The 21,348-nt window shown below is 41.6% G+C and overlaps 1 long non-coding RNA gene across 2 annotated transcripts in view; it reads left to right on the top strand.

The window, feature by feature from the left end:
- Positions 1 to 18,499, top strand: part of LOC107567251 (uncharacterized) — a 70,803-nt gene extending 52,304 nt beyond the window's left edge. For both annotated transcript variants that reach the window (XR_001606613.1, XR_001606614.1), the window contains exon 4: positions 18,004 to 18,499. This is a non-coding gene — a long non-coding RNA (uncharacterized lncRNA). The remainder of the gene's footprint in view (positions 1 to 18,003) is intronic.
- The last annotated feature ends 2,849 nt before the right edge of the window (positions 18,500 to 21,348 follow it).

Raw genomic sequence — 21,348 nt, 5'->3', positions numbered from 1 at the left:
AAAACTCCGGGGTTGCGTTTCAGCGTAAACGGACCAAAACGGAGACTTCTGAAAACTTTGCAGACCTCGTTTTAGTTTGAAAACAGGTAGATAGATAGTTTGATAAAACTAGATAGATATACGACCGCTCCAAGCACGCAGACAAATCCGCCATCTAAATAATAGGGAATCTGCCTATAATATCTATGGTTGTACCGGCGTTGAATGGTCACGTGACATGCGTTTTCGGGTGTGTAGTGTAGACGGAGATCGTGAAACAGTGAAAACGGCAGTGTAGATGAGGATCATTTTCGCTTTAAAACGCCGTTTTGAGCCACACTTTTATTTATTTACAATTTTTATTATTTATCTATTGTATTATTAAGTTGATCTTGTATCTGTATCTTCTTTGTAATATAGTCCTAAACTTATAAAGTAAAAAAAAATCTGACAATTACTTGGAATTGGTTCAGTATTTGTGACTCATTGCACTGTCGTAATGTGATGTATTTCTGAGAGAAACAACAAATTCAAGAAGCAAAATGGGAAACATTATAAAAACATGGGCAAAGCAGCTTGCTTCCCCTCAAAACTCACGCCAACCTCTCACAACTTTCATACAATCGCAGTTACTGTATATCACAGCCAATCAAACACATGCTATGTTAAAGACAAGATGTTTGGAAATGTTGTATAGGAAATAATGATTGATTGTATTTCATTTCCACCAGTCTTCCAATCTCAACTAATCTGTATCATCCATTCTAGCTCAATAGCCCAATATTTGTTTTATTTCCTATTCCGAACAGTTTTATTTTCTTTGATGGTGCACGATGTTAACCTGCATATTAACCGGTATTAAAGCATTAGTTCACCCCCAAAAAAGATAAAATTCTGTCATCATTCACTCATCCTCATGTAGTTGCAAACCTATCAGACTTTTGTTCATCCTGAAACCTGAGATTTCTGTCCCTACACAGAAAGTCCACACAACCAAAATATCAAGCACCGCATTTGAGCTTCTGTTTAATATATTTAATGAGGCCTTTGTATGTGCGTGAATAAAAGCCTAAATTAAACCTGTTCATCATAAAAAAGTGGTTGTGTTTCTTCAGAAAACTCCATATGGATTTATTTTACGATCGCTTTATGAATGTTTTGAAGCATCAAAGTTTTGCTTGCCTGGACTTCTCAGTGGAAAAACTGAAATCTGTCCAGTTCTGTTACAAATGTCTTACATTGTGCTTCTAAGGTGAACGAAAGTCTTATGGGTTTGGAACAACATAAGGGTGAATAAATGACAGAATTCATTCATTTTTGGCCGAGCTATCCCTTTAAGCTTTAAAAGAAAAAGAATGGTTTGAAAGATGATTTAGGCTTTCAGTATGCTGACAGGTTTTGAGAGAGGAGATCAGGAATTAGCAGCTGAATGGTGCTACTTCACATCTAGTGACCAGACTGCATGTTTGAATTAACAAACTGCACCATTGTAATAGATTCATTTCATGTTCTTTTCTGTTGGTTTTTATTCTTAGTCACGGTTCAGCCACCAAAAGTCTCCGCTTGCTTATTTTTGACGTGTGCAACCAGGGTGACTAGTTAAAAGTAAAATGCATATGCATTTATATTTTACATATGAGGAGCACAGGATTATTTTATGTAACCTTGTGCGTGTAGAGCAGACATGTTTGTGTCTTGCAGTTTGCCGTATGACTGTTGTGTGCCACATGTTGGGTGGTCGTCCCGGGCCGGCGAGACTGTAATCCTCCAGCACATGCATCATAGTCCAGTTCTGCTTAACCACCACACAGTCACACCTGCATGAACTAGCTTCCAGCTATCTACATGATGAATGTGGCATTGTAAAGTCAGACTCTCATTACTCATGCATGCTTCATTATGGATGAGCTTTCACGTCAGGTAACACGCTTTACACCCGACTCGACGTTCATCTAATGCTGGTCTGTGAATGGGCCCCTCACTAATGGTCATATATGTTCTCCAGGAGCCTTCCTATTGGTCGTTGTTTACATGAGCCTGTAGATTAAAGCTAGCAACGATCAGAACTTCAGCCATGCAATTAGGATGATGATGATGAAGCACTATGTCGCTCTCCGACTCGGTCCGTCCCTTTAATCTAGGCTACAGAAGGACAGCAGATGCTCTCGCCCACCCGCCGTCCTCTGCCACTCAACAATAAATAAAAGATAAGACGGTGCCATCGGGACTGTTTGGAATAATAACATTCAATTTGGAGAGAAGTGCTTCAACAAATGCACGCCAGAAGAATAGAAAAGCAGGAGATGAAAGGAGATATGAATGGAGCTCTGGCTACAGGCATGCTCGCCAAACAAATAGACGTCCTGAGAGCGCCAATCACAGGCTCTCACCCTGATTCCTGACCCGCGGAGGACAGGCCCGAGGAACGCAATTTGTTCCTTTGTACGGCAGGATCATAAGAGCGACCACAACTTACTTTCTTTCACTGTTGCCGAGTGCAATTGAGTTCTTCGAGCAGGTGGGCCAGGCCTGCTGTGACCTGGGCAACTTTTGCTTTTTTTGTTCCCTACAAATGTTGGCTGAGGTTTTGGCAGTCAGCTCTGGCGTGTGGGGCTTTCATGAAGTTGAGGATTAAGAAGGACAGATAGGAGGAGGAGGTACAGTCAGCTTGCATTAAAACAACTCCTCATGGCCGATGGCTCCAGTCTCTTGGCCTCTCCACATGTGGCCTTTGTCTGCACCTAGACTTCCATGGGACCGAGTTGCGCTCAAAGCTCAGCTGGTCTGGTATTGTCCCTCCTCAAAGACGGGCATAAGGGCAACCAGAGGAAAAAGTGTCAGCCTCAGCTTTTACACACCGGAGACGAGAAAGGATGGATTAGCTGTAGCTGACGCTCGGCTTGCCCGCTCGCACATATCCAGACCCCCTCAGCTGTTTGAGACCTCACTTAAGCCTTGTCAGTCCAAGCATTTTTGCTGGACATGGGGACACCTGATGCGCAAAGTCTCAGAAGAATGTTGCTGCGCTGGTCTTTCTATAGAAATTGCGTTATCCCACGTTGAGCAGAAGTCTTCTTTTGATCTGTGTGGCTTTGTGAAGATGCACCCTTTTAATTACTTGATCATCGGGACGCTTCATCGTCCTGTGATAAACCCCATGCCGAAGAGGCCCAAACAGTGAGGAGGGAATTCGCTCACAATCACTTGTACCTGCTGGTAGCGAGGTTTGTTCATACATGCTGTCTGCATGATCTTAATCCTCGATATACCAAATGCGTCTACGAAATTAGATTTAAACACAATAACACTTTATTTTGATGGCCCCCTTTAGACATTCGACTATACGTAATTTTGCAACTATGTCAACTTATTCTGCTAACCTTAACAGTCTGCCAATACTCTTAAGAATTAGTTGACATGTCTTAATGCACAGATCCAATCTTTTGACCATATCTTATTTTTTAGACCCGCCTGTTTACGTTCACTTTAGACACGACTGGTGTCCGATACGTGTTTACATTAATTCCCGCCCATCAGTGATCTCTTTACTATGCACATGGTAGTAGGCCCTCAGGTTTTGAATGGCCGTGCTATTAAAATTATTTATATAATTCACGTTGAGTGGAAACTATTATTTGTCAGCATGGACATCAGCTGTCATGAATGTTTTGCAGCACAAAATCTGTAATGTTAATTTTAATTTGTTATTTTATCTACAGCTCGTTAGATGTAGAATTCTGAAGTGAAATAAAGTAGCGCTGTAAGATTATATTTATTTGAATTAATTAACAAGAGGGAGAGAATGCGTGAGTGAGTAGCCTAATAGTGAAGCTTGTTGGTTTGATTACAAAAACCTCATTGCTTATCACCTCGTTGCTGAGAAATATAATGTAGGTTTCAGTAGCGAAGCTACTGAGAGCTTCGTAACTTATTTAGACGTAGGTCGGATGTCCAGATATCAGGTATGTATCCAATTAAAATCCACATTTGGAAGTGGCCCAGATCGAATGCGAAAAAATCGGATCTCGTGCAGATTTTTATGTTTACACATGTGCAACAAATTCTGATCTGTGTTAGATGCGAGCAAAAAATCTGCAACTATGGCTGCGTTTACACTGGCACAATAAAATCAAAGTTACTTTTAGCAACCCTCTACATTGCGAGTAAATCACTCGCACATGCGACTAAATCTTCACGCTGGGTGACTAAATGATGTCTAATATTAGCCAATTGCTAATAAATTCTCAGATTTTACTCGCCAGTGTGTGAGTTGGAGGCTGAGTATAAGTTTAGCGCAGATATATTTTCACTCGCCAAACACTCTGACTGAGCGCTTCAGAGTTTCACTCTCCGTCAAGCGATCTGTGCTGTTTTTCAGTTCATCTGAATCGATGTGCAACGCACCTGTATTTAACGTACCGTAAACTCTAGTGTGAAGGGTCACGACTCGCCGTCGCTTTGTTTCACACACACGCGGAGAGGGAGAATTGACGCGCTACATGTAAACGATATTCTTTGTTGTATTTTGCTGTCAAAATAATGGTGTTCCTTTTGGAATTCTTCAGCTTTTAAGAACTGCCGCTTTCTCCGGTAGTGGGCGGAACTAATGCACAAACAGCAATCTCATTGGCTGGCGCTCACCTATTATTGTCCCTGTTTTGATTTCAGCAAATCAGTTTGAGCGAACGCACACAACCTGATTAATATTCATGACTCCAGTAGCTCATTAATCCTTAGTGCATTTTCTATGGTTCTTATTAGTAGAATTCGTATCATTATTATCTTATCAGTATTTTTTTTTGTTTAGTTTTTTCCTATTTTTTTTTTTTTTACAGAAACACTGAATGACCAAAAAAGCACCACCAACAGTCCAAAGTTCAGTTAAAATGACTAATATGCATTCATACATGGTTATCAAGTTTTATCAAGAGGGCTGTTTAGTCAACAGAATGTCTAAAAAGGTGACTGGATGTGTTCTATTATAATGCTCTACTCCATAATCACTAAACAATATACACAAACATCAATTTTTAATAACACTGGACTTAATAACTTGCCTTTGGCAGTAATAGCAGCGTGATACACGTGACTGGCACATGCTGCTGATGTTCATCAACCTGGCTTATTCTATCGCAAGAAGTCCTAATGACTTCACAAAGTGCTTGGTTAAATTGGTCTACGAGTGGTTTGTAAATAAAACTAAGTCTAACTTAGTTGCTAAAAGTTTAGAATTCGCCCCGCAGTGTTTATTCAAAATATCTACTCCATGGTTTTATGATCTGTCCTCAGACATGCAGAAAAGACCTGGATAAAGCCTAATAGTGTTTATGAAAGCTAAAGGTTTTGGAGCGATATGCTCCAAGTGTGGCCAAGGTTTAATTTTCTGACAAGGACTATGAGTGGCTGACTCCATTCGCAATGATAAACAGCGCAAATTGGAAGCAGACACTGATGTAGTTGCTTGTTGGCCTGGGGGGGGGATCTCGTACCGCCTAGACCAGACCTTTGAATCACTTGTTTATGGGTGACATTTGGTCAGATTAAGTCCTTGCTGGGACTAAAGCCAAATCATCTCTTTTGACTGACCCTTGTTGGAAGAAGCAGAGTTTGTGTGGAATTTGAAGACGGGAATACAGTAATCATCAGTATTAATGTCGATAGAAAACTGCTGATCCAGCATTGCTAACAGGACTGTCGAAGACACTCGTGAGGTGCTTCTGGTGCTCGGCCAACCTCTCCGCACACGGTTCAGTGGATGGAAGAGTGTTGGGACTTGGAAGTTTTATGTAAGCGCTTCTTGAACGGAAAATAGCAGAAGCCCTTCAGGAGGCATTTAATTAAAGCCACTGCCTCCTACTCTCTCCTATCTAAGCACAAGGGGAAAACATGACATCACGCTCGGTGAAAAAGGGGAGAAAGAGTAAGTGCAACAGGCGGTAATGAACGGAAATGGTCAATAGACGTAACCGAGTGCTGGTGGGGGGGTCAAGTGACCTATTTGACCTCTGGAAACGCGAGGTCAGAACGGGGCTGCCTCCTGCTTGACCTTTAAGCCCAAAATGTCAATTAAGACGTCTCCACCAGAAAAAAGAGAAAGGTCAATGAGAGATTTTGACATTTCCTGGAGAAAATGTAAATCACAATTGCCCATAACACTTGCCTCCATGATACTATGGTGTTGTATGTGGTTTCCAGGACATTGCTATGCAGTTACTAGGGTGTTTTGAGTGTTCGCATGTTGCTATTGTGTTCTGGGTGGTCAAAAGTGCCCACCCCGAGGTCTCTTTAATATATGGCTCTGGTCCCGTCTTCAACTTAAGTCACTGGGATGCTTTTCACTCATTTTAGCAAATGCACTTCTTGTCAACAGGCGATATCTTTGTGTCATTCATGTCTGTAGCACAAACAACTTGGGATGAGTTGTGTGTTGGCTAATCCTTGGGCTCGAGGTTAACCTTAATGAGTGACCAGTAATAATGCAGCTTGCTTTAGAATCTGTCCTCAAATAACATGTTATGGATAAACAGTGTTGGGGAGTAGCTAGTAATGGAAATACGTAATTTAATTACAAAATAAATGTAACTGTAATCTGTTACAGTTACGTATGAAAATGTTAGAAATTACAAAGGGGGTTGCATCTGAATATTTTCACATACAGATTTGATTGATTTCTTTTCCAAATTGCATTGACCGTTTTAAAATATGAGACGTTTCAGGAGTTTAGGACAGAATAGGACACCTGCTGGTTTGATAACGGTTTTATTTCCTATTTGGGTGTATGTGTATGCTTTGTTTTTTAAAATTAACAGTTTTTTCCAAGGCATTTTTAGATGCCAATGTTTCCTGTCTTAGCTATGCAAAAATGTGATTTCAAAAATGGTATCACAGCTGTTAAAATAGATCTTATGATTATAACCTCAGACCAAACTTGGTGCTAAAGTCTGATTTTGTGGTGGCTGTGCTTTCAAATGAAATTATTATAACCTTAATTCAAGCGATGAAGGATTTCATAAGTCTGACAGTAATCAGTGTCGTGTACTACAGTAAGGTTAACCCTGCCTAGTTTACATTTGAAAAATGATTAACCGTTGAAAACATTCGAGATTTAGAAAAGTAATCTATTAAAGTAACGTAACTGATTACTTTTAAAGTAATTGAAAAGTTACACTACTTATTACATTTTAAATAGGGTAACTTGTAATCTGTAACCTATTACATTTCCAAAGTAACCTTCACAACACTGTAGATAAATGGCCTCTCTGCAGATGCCCGAGTGTACTTTTTATTTCACGTCGGTAAATTTCCGTGGCTCACTTAGACACTGAATGCATCGCTCAGTTAGTTGGTCTCTCTGGGGTTCTGGGGGAATTTAATTGGCTTACTGAATGGGACTAGATATGCTTCACTGTGCATGTCCTTATAGGAGACCCCATTCTGTGAACCTTTAAAACCTTCCCTGTAATTGTTGCTGCCATATGACACGGGCAGTCAAACATTGCGTCTTCTTTGTCACGAGAACACAAGAAGCAATCCTGAGGAACCCTGAACCATCTGCCTGAGTGACTAAACCCTTTACCTGCTGTGCTGTTGTGTGTGTGTGTTTGTCAAAGAAAACAGCCAACCATTTTAGTGTTTACACACACTCGGTCTTCTCATTTCCCACCATCCCGCTGTCCTTCAGCAGTCCTTTCTCTTTAACTTTCTCCCGTTTCCATAATACCCTCTTCAAAGGTATTCCCTTCTCTGGTGTCTCAGCAATGTCAGGTGGGCTCTGAAAACCCAAATCCGCTGCATTTCAACGCCGTTTCATATCCCCTCACGTATCGACTGTTTGTGTCAGGCCACTCCATCAACACAGGAGCACGTCTGCTGCCTCCGCTGTCCCTCCTGACTCGTTCCCCTGGACCTCAGCTCGGATCAGCAGTATTCCACTGGACCTGAAGGCATTCACTTCACACCATGAGGCCAGGAACAGCAGCGTAACCCTCCTGGTCTGCTTTAAACCACAATGGGAACCATGTGCTCGCGTTTTGTGGGATTGGAGCCCACCATGGAAGAAGCTGTTTCTAATCCCAGTAAAACAGCATGGCATGGCTTGTGCGTCCAGTGCATGATGTCCTTTTGTTTTCATCATCTATGTGAAGAAAGACGGTTGTGGCCATGTTATGTAACCACGCCAAGGCCCAATCTGAAGTATGGCAGAAATATATTTCCTGTATAATATAGCCTAGTCTTTTACAGTCCAGTGAAAACATCTCGGCTGCAACTGCAACAGTTCTAAACCCTTTTTTTTCTGTTGAACACAAAAGGAGAAAATCAGCAGCATGTTCTTTGCCAAATGAAAGCAAATGATAATTCAGGCTCCAAAAAGCACATAGAAAGTATCATAAAAGTCAACAATATTAATATGAGTTCTTCATACTTAAAGTTATATTTTTGGTCTTTTTATGCCTTCATTGGGACGGGACAGTAGAGAGCAGACAGGAAAGATTCGAGATTGGAGAGAGAGGGGAGCAGGATCGGCAAAGGACCTCGAGACAGGATTCGAACTCGGGACGTTGCGAGCGCGGTTGCGCTGTATGTCCACACACTAACCATGAGGCTATCAGTGCTGACCTTCACATTGAAATTTGAAGACATATGATAACTTTGTGTGAGAAATAGGGTTGCAAAGGGGTGGAAAATTTCTGGTAAATTTCCAGAAACGTTCCCAAAATCCCTGGAATATTCCAAAAATAAAATCCTGGAAAGTTTCCAAAATTTCTGAAATATTTCCTAAATTTACTGGAAATATTCCACCTTTTTGCAACCCTGGAAACTGACCCAAATTTTATTAAGTTTAATTTTATTAGTCATCAGTTTACGTTTTACCATAACTAATATATCTATGAATCAAGATGCAAAAGTTTCGTCTAACCCTTTAATGGGTGGCTATCGATGACAATGAAAGCGCTGGCTTTGGGGAAACTGAAATATCGCTCCATGTGTGATAGGGGATCACGTATCTCTGCAGACCACTTGCTTGAACTTGGCATCTCCTCTTGTCTTCTCCTGTAGTCTGTCAGCCTGAAAGGTTGCTCTCTTGCTTCTATGTTGTTTAATGTTTGTGTTCAAGCGTACAGTCATCTGAAAACGATAGAAGCATGTAAGAGATTACCAGCGGGGTGTTCGACATCCAGCCAACAGGAAACGCACTCCAGATGAGAGGGCTTTACTGGCTTAGCCTTTTCTGGTCCACAACTAGTAGAATAAAAATTTTAAAAATGTGTTGTTACAGTATAGAACATTATCCCCCGGTTTCACAAACAAGGCTTAGGCCTAATCCCAGATTTAAATGCAAGTCTGAGCTGTTTCAACTGAAAGAAACTTGCACTAACTGATCTTAAAATATGTCAGTGCATTTGTTTTGTCTCAAGATGCAGACCAGTATTGTTTTTTTTCTAAGGCATGTTTATAAAAACTACTTAAATGTCCTAATTGAACTATTGCCTAATCCTGGCTTAACCCTAAACCCTGTCTGTGAAACCGGGCCTATAAGACCACAGGCAGGCTCTAGAAAGTCTGCTCTCACGTGATTAAAAAAAGGTAAATGCCGAATGATATAGTTAAAGATTTATTTTTGGCATTTTGCCAAAAATAGGATAGTGTCGAGTAGACCGGAAGTGAAGTGGGAGACAGAGGGGGGTGGGATCAGGAAAGGTCCTCGACCCGGGACACCCGTAATGCAACAGCGTTACATGTCAGCGCACTGCCCACTAGGCTATCGGCGCTGTCTTGTCAACTTTTTGTATTGTTATAATGCATTTCTATAGCAAGTTGCATGCATAATTGGTCAATACGGCATTCCTGCCAACGTTTTTTTGACACGAAGCACCTGTTCAACCAAAGCCATCGTCTAAATAATTGCGCGGCACCTAAAGAAGCCAACTATTAACCTTAGTTTTCATGAGGAGATCTCAAAGAATATTTGGTTTACATAACCGAGTATTTAGCATGCAATAACCATTTTATGATAGAGCAAGGCTATCTGAAAAGCCCTTTAGCAGTGGCTGTATTCACAAACCTCTTAGATGTTGCTTCTTTCAGCTGAGGTTGGACAGAGCTGGCAGAGGGGCTCCGGCTCTCTTTTCCTTTCCGGCGCTCTGTCGTTGACAGGGGTCTTATCGGAGAGACGACCGCTCACATATCACCTGCTGAGGGTCACGCTGCGTTCAGAGCAGTCTCAGTGACCGACCCGTGACCCTCTGACCTTCACTGAGCCTGTGTGCCTGGCTACTGCTGGAATCAACACTTACTTAACCTGACCTTAAATCACATTTACTCAGTAGAATGTATTGGGAACTCTGTGCTTTACTGTCTGCATCGGCTATGTGCAAGCTTTGTTTTTAACGATGTGTAGTAATGCAGAAAGTAAAAAATGGACTTTGAGTTACTGAGTAAATTGTAGGTGATTCGGATCGAGCTGATGTTATCGTGTTTGCGCCACAGGCTCTGACGGAGTCTCTCTATTGGTTGTTAATCAGAGCGGGTTTAATGAAGTCGCCCGCAGGTCTGTGGTTTTGTTTCCCGTGTCTGTGTGTGATTAGCACGCTTCCACCAGCATGTCCTCCTGCACATCGAGTTCTACCGGCCTGCAGGAGAGAAGATGCTTTCAAACATCCACCGCCACTAAAGATCAAATCAGGACTGAGTCACACACTTGCATTTGAGCGCCGGAAATCAGGAAACATGTCACATGATGCCAGATGAAATCATGTACTTTTATTAAAGTCTGATGAAATCCAAAGCGTTTATATTCTAAACGTGTGCTCCGGGACAGAACCCCACATCAGATATGGCAGGAAATCACATCCTGTTTACTCACAAAATCTGAATAATCAGTTGCTTATGGCTGGCTTTCAGAATTAAAACTGCTGTTAGATTATTTCACTAGATTTTTGTGTGCTTGCTTGCAAGCGCTTGTCCGTACCAAAGTCGCCGCTAATGATCATAGGGTATTTATTTAGGCGCTGTCAAACGATTAATCGCGATTAATCACATCCAAAATAAAAGTTTTTGTTTACACAATATGTGTGTATACTGTGTATATTTATTATGTATATATAAATACACACATGCATATACAGTATATATAAGAAAAATGAAATATTTATAAATAACATTAATTATATTAATATAAATATAAACATGTAAATATTTTCAAAATATATACTGTATGTGTGTATCTTTATATATATACAAAATAAATATAAACAATACACACATATATTACAAAAAAATATATATATATTTTTTGGATGCGATTAATCACGATTAATCGTTTGACAGCAATAATTTATTTAGTGTTATATTTTCAGATTGTAAAAAAAAAAAAAAAAGATAAATATACAAAAAATATATTGCTAATATTGGTGTTCAAATATATTTTTATAAATATCCTTTTTCCCCCCCAATGTAAATGTATAATTATTTTGTCCAAATAAAAATACATTGTAAAAATACAGTTTGCATTCACTCAAAACTGGAAATGTACTTGTCTTGCCCCCCTGAAGTGCATTTTCTAATATAGTTTGGCATGTTTAAACAACATGTATTTTAATTTTGAAGACGATATTTTCTGCAGTATATTAAGCACATAGTCCGTTACCAAAACTTGTCTTAGCAAACACCTCTAATAACATGATGAGATGCTGGGAGTGATTAAACTGACTAAGACAGAAAGAGGTGTAAGAAACACAGTTTGTGAGGTTAAATGTGGGTAGTGTGAAGCAGGCGTGTGTGTAGAGATCACATTTACACTATAGTGTATCTGACATGTCCGTGTGTTCATGTTAGTGTCAAAATGAACTGCAGTGCTTTCTCTCAGAACGGCTTTGACTGGAAAAGACGCAGCAGTACATTAGCTGTTTATAACAGCGGCTGGATTATACTCTGGCTTTCTGTGCACTGCATCTTTTTGTTTATACGTCTCTCTTCACAAGAGCCTTATTTTGAACTATTGGACCATCAGAAATGATATGAAATCATACCCTTTGTAGAGCGGGCCCTCGTCCATATGCCTCTGTTCTGCTAGTGTGTTGATGTTTAGCAGGGTGGAGAAGCTCTGGCTCTTTTTTTTTCATTCTTTATATACACGTACGTCATGTTAGTTTCGTTGTACAGCAGTCAGCTGAGGGGTGTGTGTGGCTCACATTCTGCTGTCTTTATTTATATTTAGCTCTGGAGTATTACAGGTTTTGAGTATAATCAGTTGATTAAGACAATGCAGTTATGAAAGTTATAGGAGTGAAACGCCTAAACGTGAAAATGATCATTCTGTGAACGTATGGAATAAAAGAGTCTCTCCCAGAGAGCAATGTTGCAATGTCTCTTTTAGGGCCTTATGGAATTCGTTTTATTTTTTCCCAAATTTCATTTTTTTAGACTCTTTTAATGGTGTAACTGTAATAACGCAACGTATGATCCTCGTACTACAGATGTGTGGGAAACCGTGAACTTGAGCTGTTGTGCAACAACACAGATAGTAACCGGAGTCAGTTAAACGGGAAGCTTGCGTGTCCAGACAAGACCAGACGAGCGTTTTAATATAGTGTACGCCATAGAATTAAACGCACCACCAAATGAAGAGCTGGGAATTCAAAATTGCCCGTCAGGTGCGTTGTGAATAAAAATAATGTCAGCATTCCACCGACCCAGTGACCCTAAAAACAGGTTGGATTTTCTTTTGATTTCTCGGAGTGTAACGTGAGCCGGACATGTTGTCGGTCGCTGAGGTTAGACGTGTTCGACATGCACGTGTAACGCAGAGCTTTCACATTGATTTACGTAAGGCAAGCCGCCACTGTGAGACACACAGATATCAGATGGTAAGCGGATATGCTGTGATTGCCCAGCTGTGTGTGTGTGGCCTGATGGAGAGCTTGATTATGAGACGCTGATGGTAGTTCACGCAGTGTTTGTGACGGGTGCCGCTGAGGGTCTGGCCGTGAGCTGTGGAGTGAAGTATGTGGATTGCCAGGAGACAGATGGAGGATCTGATGGACTGATAAGCCCTGGCCCCAGGCAGGCAGACAGGTTTGAGCCTGGTTCAGGTGCGAGGCCCAGACAAGCAGAGGTGAAACCTGACTCCTCACAGGTCTGCGCAGACACCACACCCCCAGCAGCGCGGCTCACAGACCCTCGCGCATCACCTCTATGGCAACGCAAGCCGTGCAGCAACAACAGTGATGTAATGGCGGAGGTGTTTGTGTTTGGGGTTGCCATCTCAAACACAAGCGATGAAGTCACCTAATGCAGGGCCGGCTGACATCAGAGCTTCCTCTAAGGGTGCGTTCACACTTGTCATGTTTGGTTCGATGGAAACGAACTCTGGTGCGATTGCTCTCTTAGTGCGGTTCGTTTGGGTAAGTGTGAACGCTGCCATCCCAACCCTGGTGCGCACCAAACAAGCGGACCGAGACCGCTGAAAAGATGGGTCTCGGTCCGCTTCCAAACGAACTCTGGTGCGGTTCGAATGAAATAATTATTTTGTCCAAATAAAAATACATTGTAAAAATACAGTTTGCATTCACTCAAAACTGGAAATGTACTTGTCTTGCCCCCCTGAAGTGCATTTTCTAATATAGTTTGGCATGTTTAAACAACATGTATTTTAATTTTGAAGACGATATTTTCTGCAGTATATTAAGCACATAGTCCGTTACCAAAACTTGTCTTAGCAAACACCTCTAATAACATGATGAGATGCTGGGAGTGATTAAACTGACTAAGACAGAAAGAGGTGTAAGAAACACAGTTTGTGAGGTTAAATGTGGGTAGTGTGAAGCAGGCGTGTGTGTAGAGATCACATTTACACTATAGTGTATCTGACATGTCCGTGTGTTCATGTTAGTGTCAAAATGAACTGCAGTGCTTTCTCTCAGAACGGCTTTGACTGGAAAAGACGCAGCAGTACATTAGCTGTTTATAACAGCGGCTGGATTATACTCTGGCTTTCTGTGCACTGCATCTTTTTGTTTATACGTCTCTCTTCACAAGAGCCTTATTTTGAACTATTGGACCATCAGAAATGATATGAAATCATACCCTTTGTAGAGCGGGCCCTCGTCCATATGCCTCTGTTCTGCTAGTGTGTTGATGTTTAGCAGGGTGGAGAAGCTCTGGCTCTTTTTTTTTCATTCTTTATATACACGTACGTCATGTTAGTTTCGTTGTACAGCAGTCAGCTGAGGGGTGTGTGTGGCTCACATTCTGCTGTCTTTATTTATATTTAGCTCTGGAGTATTACAGGTTTTGAGTATAATCAGTTGATTAAGACAATGCAGTTATGAAAGTTATAGGAGTGAAACGCCTAAACGTGAAAATGATCATTCTGTGAACGTATGGAATAAAAGAGTCTCTCCCAGAGAGCAATGTTGCAATGTCTCTTTTAGGGCCTTATGGAATTCGTTTTATTTTTTCCCAAATTTCATTTTTTTAGACTCTTTTAATGGTGTAACTGTAATAACGCAACGTATGATCCTCGTACTACAGATGTGTGGGAAACCGTGAACTTGAGCTGTTGTGCAACAACACAGATAGTAACCGGAGTCAGTTAAACGGGAAGCTTGCGTGTCCAGACAAGACCAGACGAGCGTTTTAATATAGTGTACGCCATAGAATTAAACGCACCACCAAATGAAGAGCTGGGAATTCAAAATTGCCCGTCAGGTGCGTTGTGAATAAAAATAATGTCAGCATTCCACCGACCCAGTGACCCTAAAAACAGGTTGGATTTTCTTTTGATTTCTCGGAGTGTAACGTGAGCCGGACATGTTGTCGGTCGCTGAGGTTAGACGTGTTCGACATGCACGTGTAACGCAGAGCTTTCACATTGATTTACGTAAGGCAAGCCGCCACTGTGAGACACACAGATATCAGATGGTAAGCGGATATGCTGTGATTGCCCAGCTGTGTGTGTGTGGCCTGATGGAGAGCTTGATTATGAGACGCTGATGGTAGTTCACGCAGTGTTTGTGACGGGTGCCGCTGAGGGTCTGGCCGTGAGCTGTGGAGTGAAGTATGTGGATTGCCAGGAGACAGATGGAGGATCTGATGGACTGATAAGCCCTGGCCCCAGGCAGGCAGACAGGTTTGAGCCTGGTTCAGGTGCGAGGCCCAGACAAGCAGAGGTGAAACCTGACTCCTCACAGGTCTGCGCAGACACCACACCCCCAGCAGCGCGGCTCACAGACCCTCGCGCATCACCTCTATGGCAACGCAAGCCGTGCAGCAACAACAGTGATGTAATGGCGGAGGTGTTTGTGTTTGGGGTTGCCATCTCAAACACAAGCGATGAAGTCACCTAATGCAGGGCCGGCTGACATCAGAGCTTCCTCTAAGGGTGCGTTCACACTTGTCATGTTTGGTTCGATGGAAACGAACTCTGGTGCGATTGCTCTCTTAGTGCGGTTCGTTTGGGTAAGTGTGAACGCTGCCATCCCAACCCTGGTGCGCACCAAACAAGCGGACCGAGACCGCTGAAAAGATGGGTCTCGGTCCGCTTCCAAACGAACTCTGGTGCGGTTCGAATGAAATATGAATGCAACACGGACCAAATACTTCTAAACGAACCAAATACAGGAAGTAATGACGAGATGCGACGCTATGCGACATGATTTGACGACGCGGTGTAACCAAAACTAAATGAGCAGAGGGCAAACGTGGAGCAACGATGAGGTAAAGTGCCTTTTATGAGCTCCTTGTGAGTTTGCAGGTGCTGAAAATTTAATTATATGTACACGCAAGAATGAGCACGCTTAGTCCAGCAGACGGCATTAGGCGTGTTTGACTTAAAGCGGCGCTTAGCTGACCGATCGGTAAATAAAAGCTTTGATATCATACACCCGCAGCGCACCTTTTGTTTGGGGTGTTCCGTCACGATATATACGTCATTCAACCCGACCAATCAGGTTGTGAACGAATCACTATGCCTTTAGGTTCGCTGTCAAAAATGCCAGTGTGAACGCTAAGCGGACCAGGACCAAATTTATTATTTTCCTTTTTGGTCTGGACCAAATGAACCAAATGAACCGAACTACAAGTGTGAACGCACCCTAAGGTTACGTTCACTCTTGCGAGCCTTAGTGCTCAATCCTGACTTTTGCTCAGATCTGTTTTTTTGTATAGCTGTTCACATTGTCACATTGTTGTGTTCACTATGATTTCTGCGATGCGGGAAACGCGGACGGAATCCAGTCATAAAAAGTGGAATTTACCGTGTAACACGGAATGTCACGGAATTTGGCAAATTTTGGATGAATAAATCAAAAGTAGGTCAGTACACTTAAATCAAAATGCGATATAGAAAGTGTAGGTGAATATTAAGACTCAAAAAAATATTTAAATATGAATCCTGCAAGTTCTGCAAGGTCTCTGTGTGAATGAATGGTGCAGACGCGCGGTTTCGTTTACTACACATGCGGTGTTTTCAGCTTCTGCCGCCTCAATATACGAGTGAACACATGAACATGATCTCTAGAACTTCTCCGAGAGTCACTTCATGAGCATTTGACCGTTTCTTTTGACTAAAAACTATCATCATATCATATGAAACTTAACAAGAAACTTAATTTTATAACAACCCGTCAAAATAATAGTTTGGTTAATCAATCAATTTGGTAAAAAATAAAGCTAAAAATAACCAAAAACATTTCATAGGACCGTAAAAATCTACATTTTAAACTTTTAATAAATTATTGTTAAATTGTAAGTTTCATCATTTGAATTAATTAGACATGCTTTTTTATTAATAAAATTTAGCCAGAGTCAAGAAAACAGAAAAAACGGAATCCAGAAAAATTTACGGGGAAAAAAAATGAATTTGGAAAAAGATCAAACGGAATTTGGGATTTCATAGGGCTCTACATTGTTGTTTTAAATGTGGCCAACACCAGATTTCCAATGTGAACAGATAATGGTTCTGAACTGACCCGCACACGCAAAAACATGATGCAAACAGGGTTGCCAGGTTCTCGCAACAAAATCCGCCCAATTTCTTCTCAAAACTAGCCCAAATGCATTCCGGGGGGTAAATACCTATATCACATTGAAAAACAGTGAAAAAGTAGCCCAATTCTGAGTGAAAACTATGGACTTGGCAACACTTGCATAGCACTCTGTTATACAGAAGCCAGAAAATGTATGCACAGGCAATAAGAAAAATAAAAACAAAAATGGAATTGAACGAGCCCTCATGTTTTGCTTGTGTATAGTGTTGTCACTGTAATATGAGCTCTGACACATCACTGTACTTCCACTGACCACCTTTCACAACTGTCTCGATAACTTTGGGTATGCAAAATCTTCGAAGCGACTCCCACGAGCGCAGAATCGTGACGAATGTTGATCTAGAGTGACGTAAAGGCCGAGTGAATTCCGATATGACTGCGGTTGCATTGCAAAACGTCTGACCTGTATCGGATTTAGCACCACATACGGAATCGAGAAGATCAGATTCCATGTGATCTGTGCTGTTCACACTGTCATGAGAAAAACAGATCTGAGCAAAAAAGAAATCTGTAGCATCTATAGTGGGCAGTGTAAAGCAGTAAAATCGTACTGTAATATTAACAGGCTCATAATGCCAGTGGCTGTTTACTGTATGTCAGTGCGTCCCATGGAGTTTAGTCTGTGGGTTTTACATGCGTCCAAGCATATTTTAAACATCTGATCTTGGAAGGTCTTGTACATTCTTTCACATAGGCAATCCCATTGACTCTATAAACTGTTTTGATGTCTAGATTTCTGTTCGAGTTAACCGTTTCTGTATGTGAACTGCTATAAAATATAGCATCTGCTTTCAAAGGATTTGGAAGTGTTTCCAGAATGAATATAAAAAGTTTGATTCAAAACCTTTGATTCAGTTCGCTCTCTCTCTCTCTCGGTCTCTTTATTTGTCATGTTTCATTGATCTCTGAGACTCTTCAAGCTGCAAATGCATCCGTGTTAAGTGAGTCTGAACATGGTTTTTGCTTGTTTTTACAGGTAGTGTCTGAGCAGACCTGTGGGTGAGTGTGACAGCTGGTTTCTCCACATCATGGATTGGTCAGAGATATCTGGAGATGCTCATTTCATAAGTGGATTTCAGTTGTGAGGACTACACGTCACAGCATCTGCTGTTTCCGTTTCCGTTTGCCATGCTTTGACTGCAGATACTGGATTACTCGGACTGTTTTCTACTTTACGTCATTTGTTGTCTACTGACTGGTCAGTACGCTGTTCCAGTCATGCTAAAATATACAATACACATACAGTAGTTATGCTGTTGAAACTCATGTTCACTCCACCCATAGATGCTCTACTGAATAATATAGAAATGTTGTTTTATAAAGAAATAAGGCACTTTATGTTGTGCTATGTTGTAAATGACTACAGTATATCACAATCTAACACATCCTCTTGTACAATATTGCTTCCTTTTAATACATAAATATTGTTTACATGTGTGTATAATTGATATGATATTATTTTTTTTAATTGTCCTGAATTTTTCCTTAAATAAAAAAAGTGGATTGAAGCAAAATCTATCATGTCATGATGTTAAAAAAATCTAAACTGGTGGTGACGCGTACGACATTAAAAGTTAATAAAAACCACGTTTTTATAATTATATTTATTATACATTTGTAATAACATCCCAGTTGGAAATCCCCCCAGAATACTGTTCTCAAGACTATCAACATCTTTACATGCAAACAGTGGCTCAAAACCGGCTCACAAAGTATAAACATTGACTAATTAGTAATGTTAGTCTTATCTGACATTGACTAACTGCAATCAATATGTGTGTGTGGCAGACATCCTGTTTACCCGCTGTCTGCTGCAGATTTATTGAGCTTCATTAACCTTAAACAAGTCATGTCGTATCTGCGCATGATTTCACTGGTGAGCAGCGACAGCAGCGCTGGCCTTTCTTCCTGGCCATGTGGCGGAAATGCTCAGTACCTGTTAGGATGGAATTGAATTTATCCGTAATTTCTTTTTGCACAGGTCGAAAATGCTGAGGAAAGACGGTCATGAATTGCACTTGACTGAATTTCAAGGGAACAACCTTACTGCGTCTCGTTTTCCACGTGTTTATGGGTCGAAACTTGAAGAAAACGATTGCATGTTACAATAATAAAACAATAATTACCTCATTTAAAGACAAATATTCTTCAAGCTCATCGAAAAAAGATGTAAAAATAGTAATATAGCCTTCTTGAATGATTCAAAATGGCCTTTCTTTGTGAGATTCAGCTTTCTTTTTGCGTATGTGCCAGACAGAGATGGATTGCATATTGTGTATCTAGTCAAATCTTATGGATTCCCTCCATGATAATTTCCTATTCAAGTGTCGTTCAACGTCGGCCAGAAGCAGGGCTCAATAACACCCATCTGCTGAAGTTACGAGCCCAGCGGCGTGCCACAGGGCAAGAAATATTATTTGTGGGTTATATTTGTTGAAGAGCGCACATGCAGAAGCATTTCGACATTTTCACGTCCGCAAAGTTCATCAGAGTCTTCCTAAGTAGCCAGTAAAAGGTCCTGCCGTGGGTTTCCGAACAATGGCCGTGCTGATGTTTTGGCAATTAAATTTCATGACATCTTTATGGCGCTATCTCCGCTCAGCACCATTAGCATGACCACAATGCTTTCCCCTTCTCGCTCGCCTTTCTTTTTTTTCTCTTTTTTTCTCACACGCAGAGAAAATGACCTCTCCGCCAATCTCAATTCACTGCACTTCTATAGCGTTGAATGGACAAACTCAACAAAGGTTGACATAATTTTCTCAGGCTTTGATTGGCCCCCAGCGTGCCCCACAATGACATCATGCCCCCCCACCCCCCCACGTCCTCTGCTGGATGCTGGATCGTCAGGGTTACGGTGGGCAGGATTTGGCATTGGTCCGTTTGGCTGGTGTTAATGAGTGCGGGCAGAGATGGCAGCATTTTGTGGTAAACAGTCCTGGGAAACAGTGAGGGAGGGCACATCCGACCCCCGACACCCCCGCTGCCGCAGGAGCTTTCACATGGGCCGTCCACACATTTGTACGGTGCTTCACACTTCCTAGTCAGCCACGAATGTGTAGTGTGCAACTTCTGAGGAGGCGAATAAATAAATGGAAGTGGCCGTCGGTCAGTGGACGGGGGGTTGATGCGTGTCTCTTGGAGGATATGAAGTAATTAAAGGAGCTGTGTGTTGGGAGAAGCCCAATGAATTTTTCCTGAATTAATTACAGAAGCTTGTGCCAAAGGGGATTTTCTCAGTCCTCCAGCACCACCTCCCTGTGTTTCTTTGTTTTCTCTTGACTCCGTCCAATCGCATGACAGGAATTAAATCCCTAAGTCACACCCGTAAATCTCCAGCCCTCGCTCAACTGCGGCTCCCTTTTCGGCAAGATCTTTTTTTTTTCCTGTCTTGCCATTTAAAGCAACACTTCATCCAAATATGAAAGAGCTGTCTTCATGTACTGACCCCGTCATTCAAAATCTGTGTGACTTGCTTTCGCTCGTTTCCGTACAGTCACTGTAGATGGTGACCACAGCTGTCAATCTGCAAAAAGAACAAAATAACTTCTTAAAAGTACCATTAAAGTTACACAAAAACACTTTATGAAAGCTTTGTGTGGACTGAAATCTTCCCTTCTGCAGCTCTCCAATTCTACTTTCGGTTCAAATAGGGCACGACTAGATGCCAAACGTTATTGTTGTTTTTTTACATGTGTTATGATCGATTACAGTGCACCAGCATGGGATATGGGATTTGAGGTTTTCTACGGATAACGACTTGAGTTTCAATCTGCTCCACGGGTTTGAAGTGACGTGAGGGAGCAGTTGAAACCAATTCAGTGTGATAAAGGTTGCTGGTTAATCACTTTACACCGGTTACATAAGGAGACCTTGATTATGAGCTGTTTGTCTCGCTGTCAGAAGCATGTGACGTCAATGACTAAATTCCCATTTGTTCTTCAGCAATAGCCTTCCAGGCCTTCGGAGGCTCTGTTGGCCAAAACCTATCCGTGGGTTTTCCAGCTGGGGACCTCTGACTTCGTGCAATGAAATGTATTTTTCTCATTGGTGTAGCTCCAAAACCCCAACAGCCTCGTAGGTACAAGTATCACATACATACAAATGGCCATTTCCCCTTGGAGGAGCCGTTAATGAGAATAATTTGAGGCTGAAGCTTAAACGGGGCCCGGTGCCAAACCCCACTGCATGTGAATGCTCGCACAACACGCTTCAAGCTCCATCCAAACCATTTCCTCAAAAAGAATGACAGCAGGATAGAAAAAAAAGTCCACAATTACTCCTCAGCCACTGGCACGGTCGCGCCAGTTGAAGCTTTATT

This window comes from Sinocyclocheilus grahami, unplaced genomic scaffold, assembly GCF_001515645.1.
Source record: "Sinocyclocheilus grahami isolate Dianchi unplaced genomic scaffold, SAMN03320097.WGS_v1.1 scaffold1137.1, whole genome shotgun sequence".
In the NCBI taxonomy this organism is placed as follows: domain Eukaryota; kingdom Metazoa; phylum Chordata; class Actinopteri; order Cypriniformes; family Cyprinidae; genus Sinocyclocheilus; species Sinocyclocheilus grahami.
The sequence above is the reverse complement of the archived record's forward strand: the minus strand, read 5'-3'. Positions and strand labels throughout refer to the sequence as shown.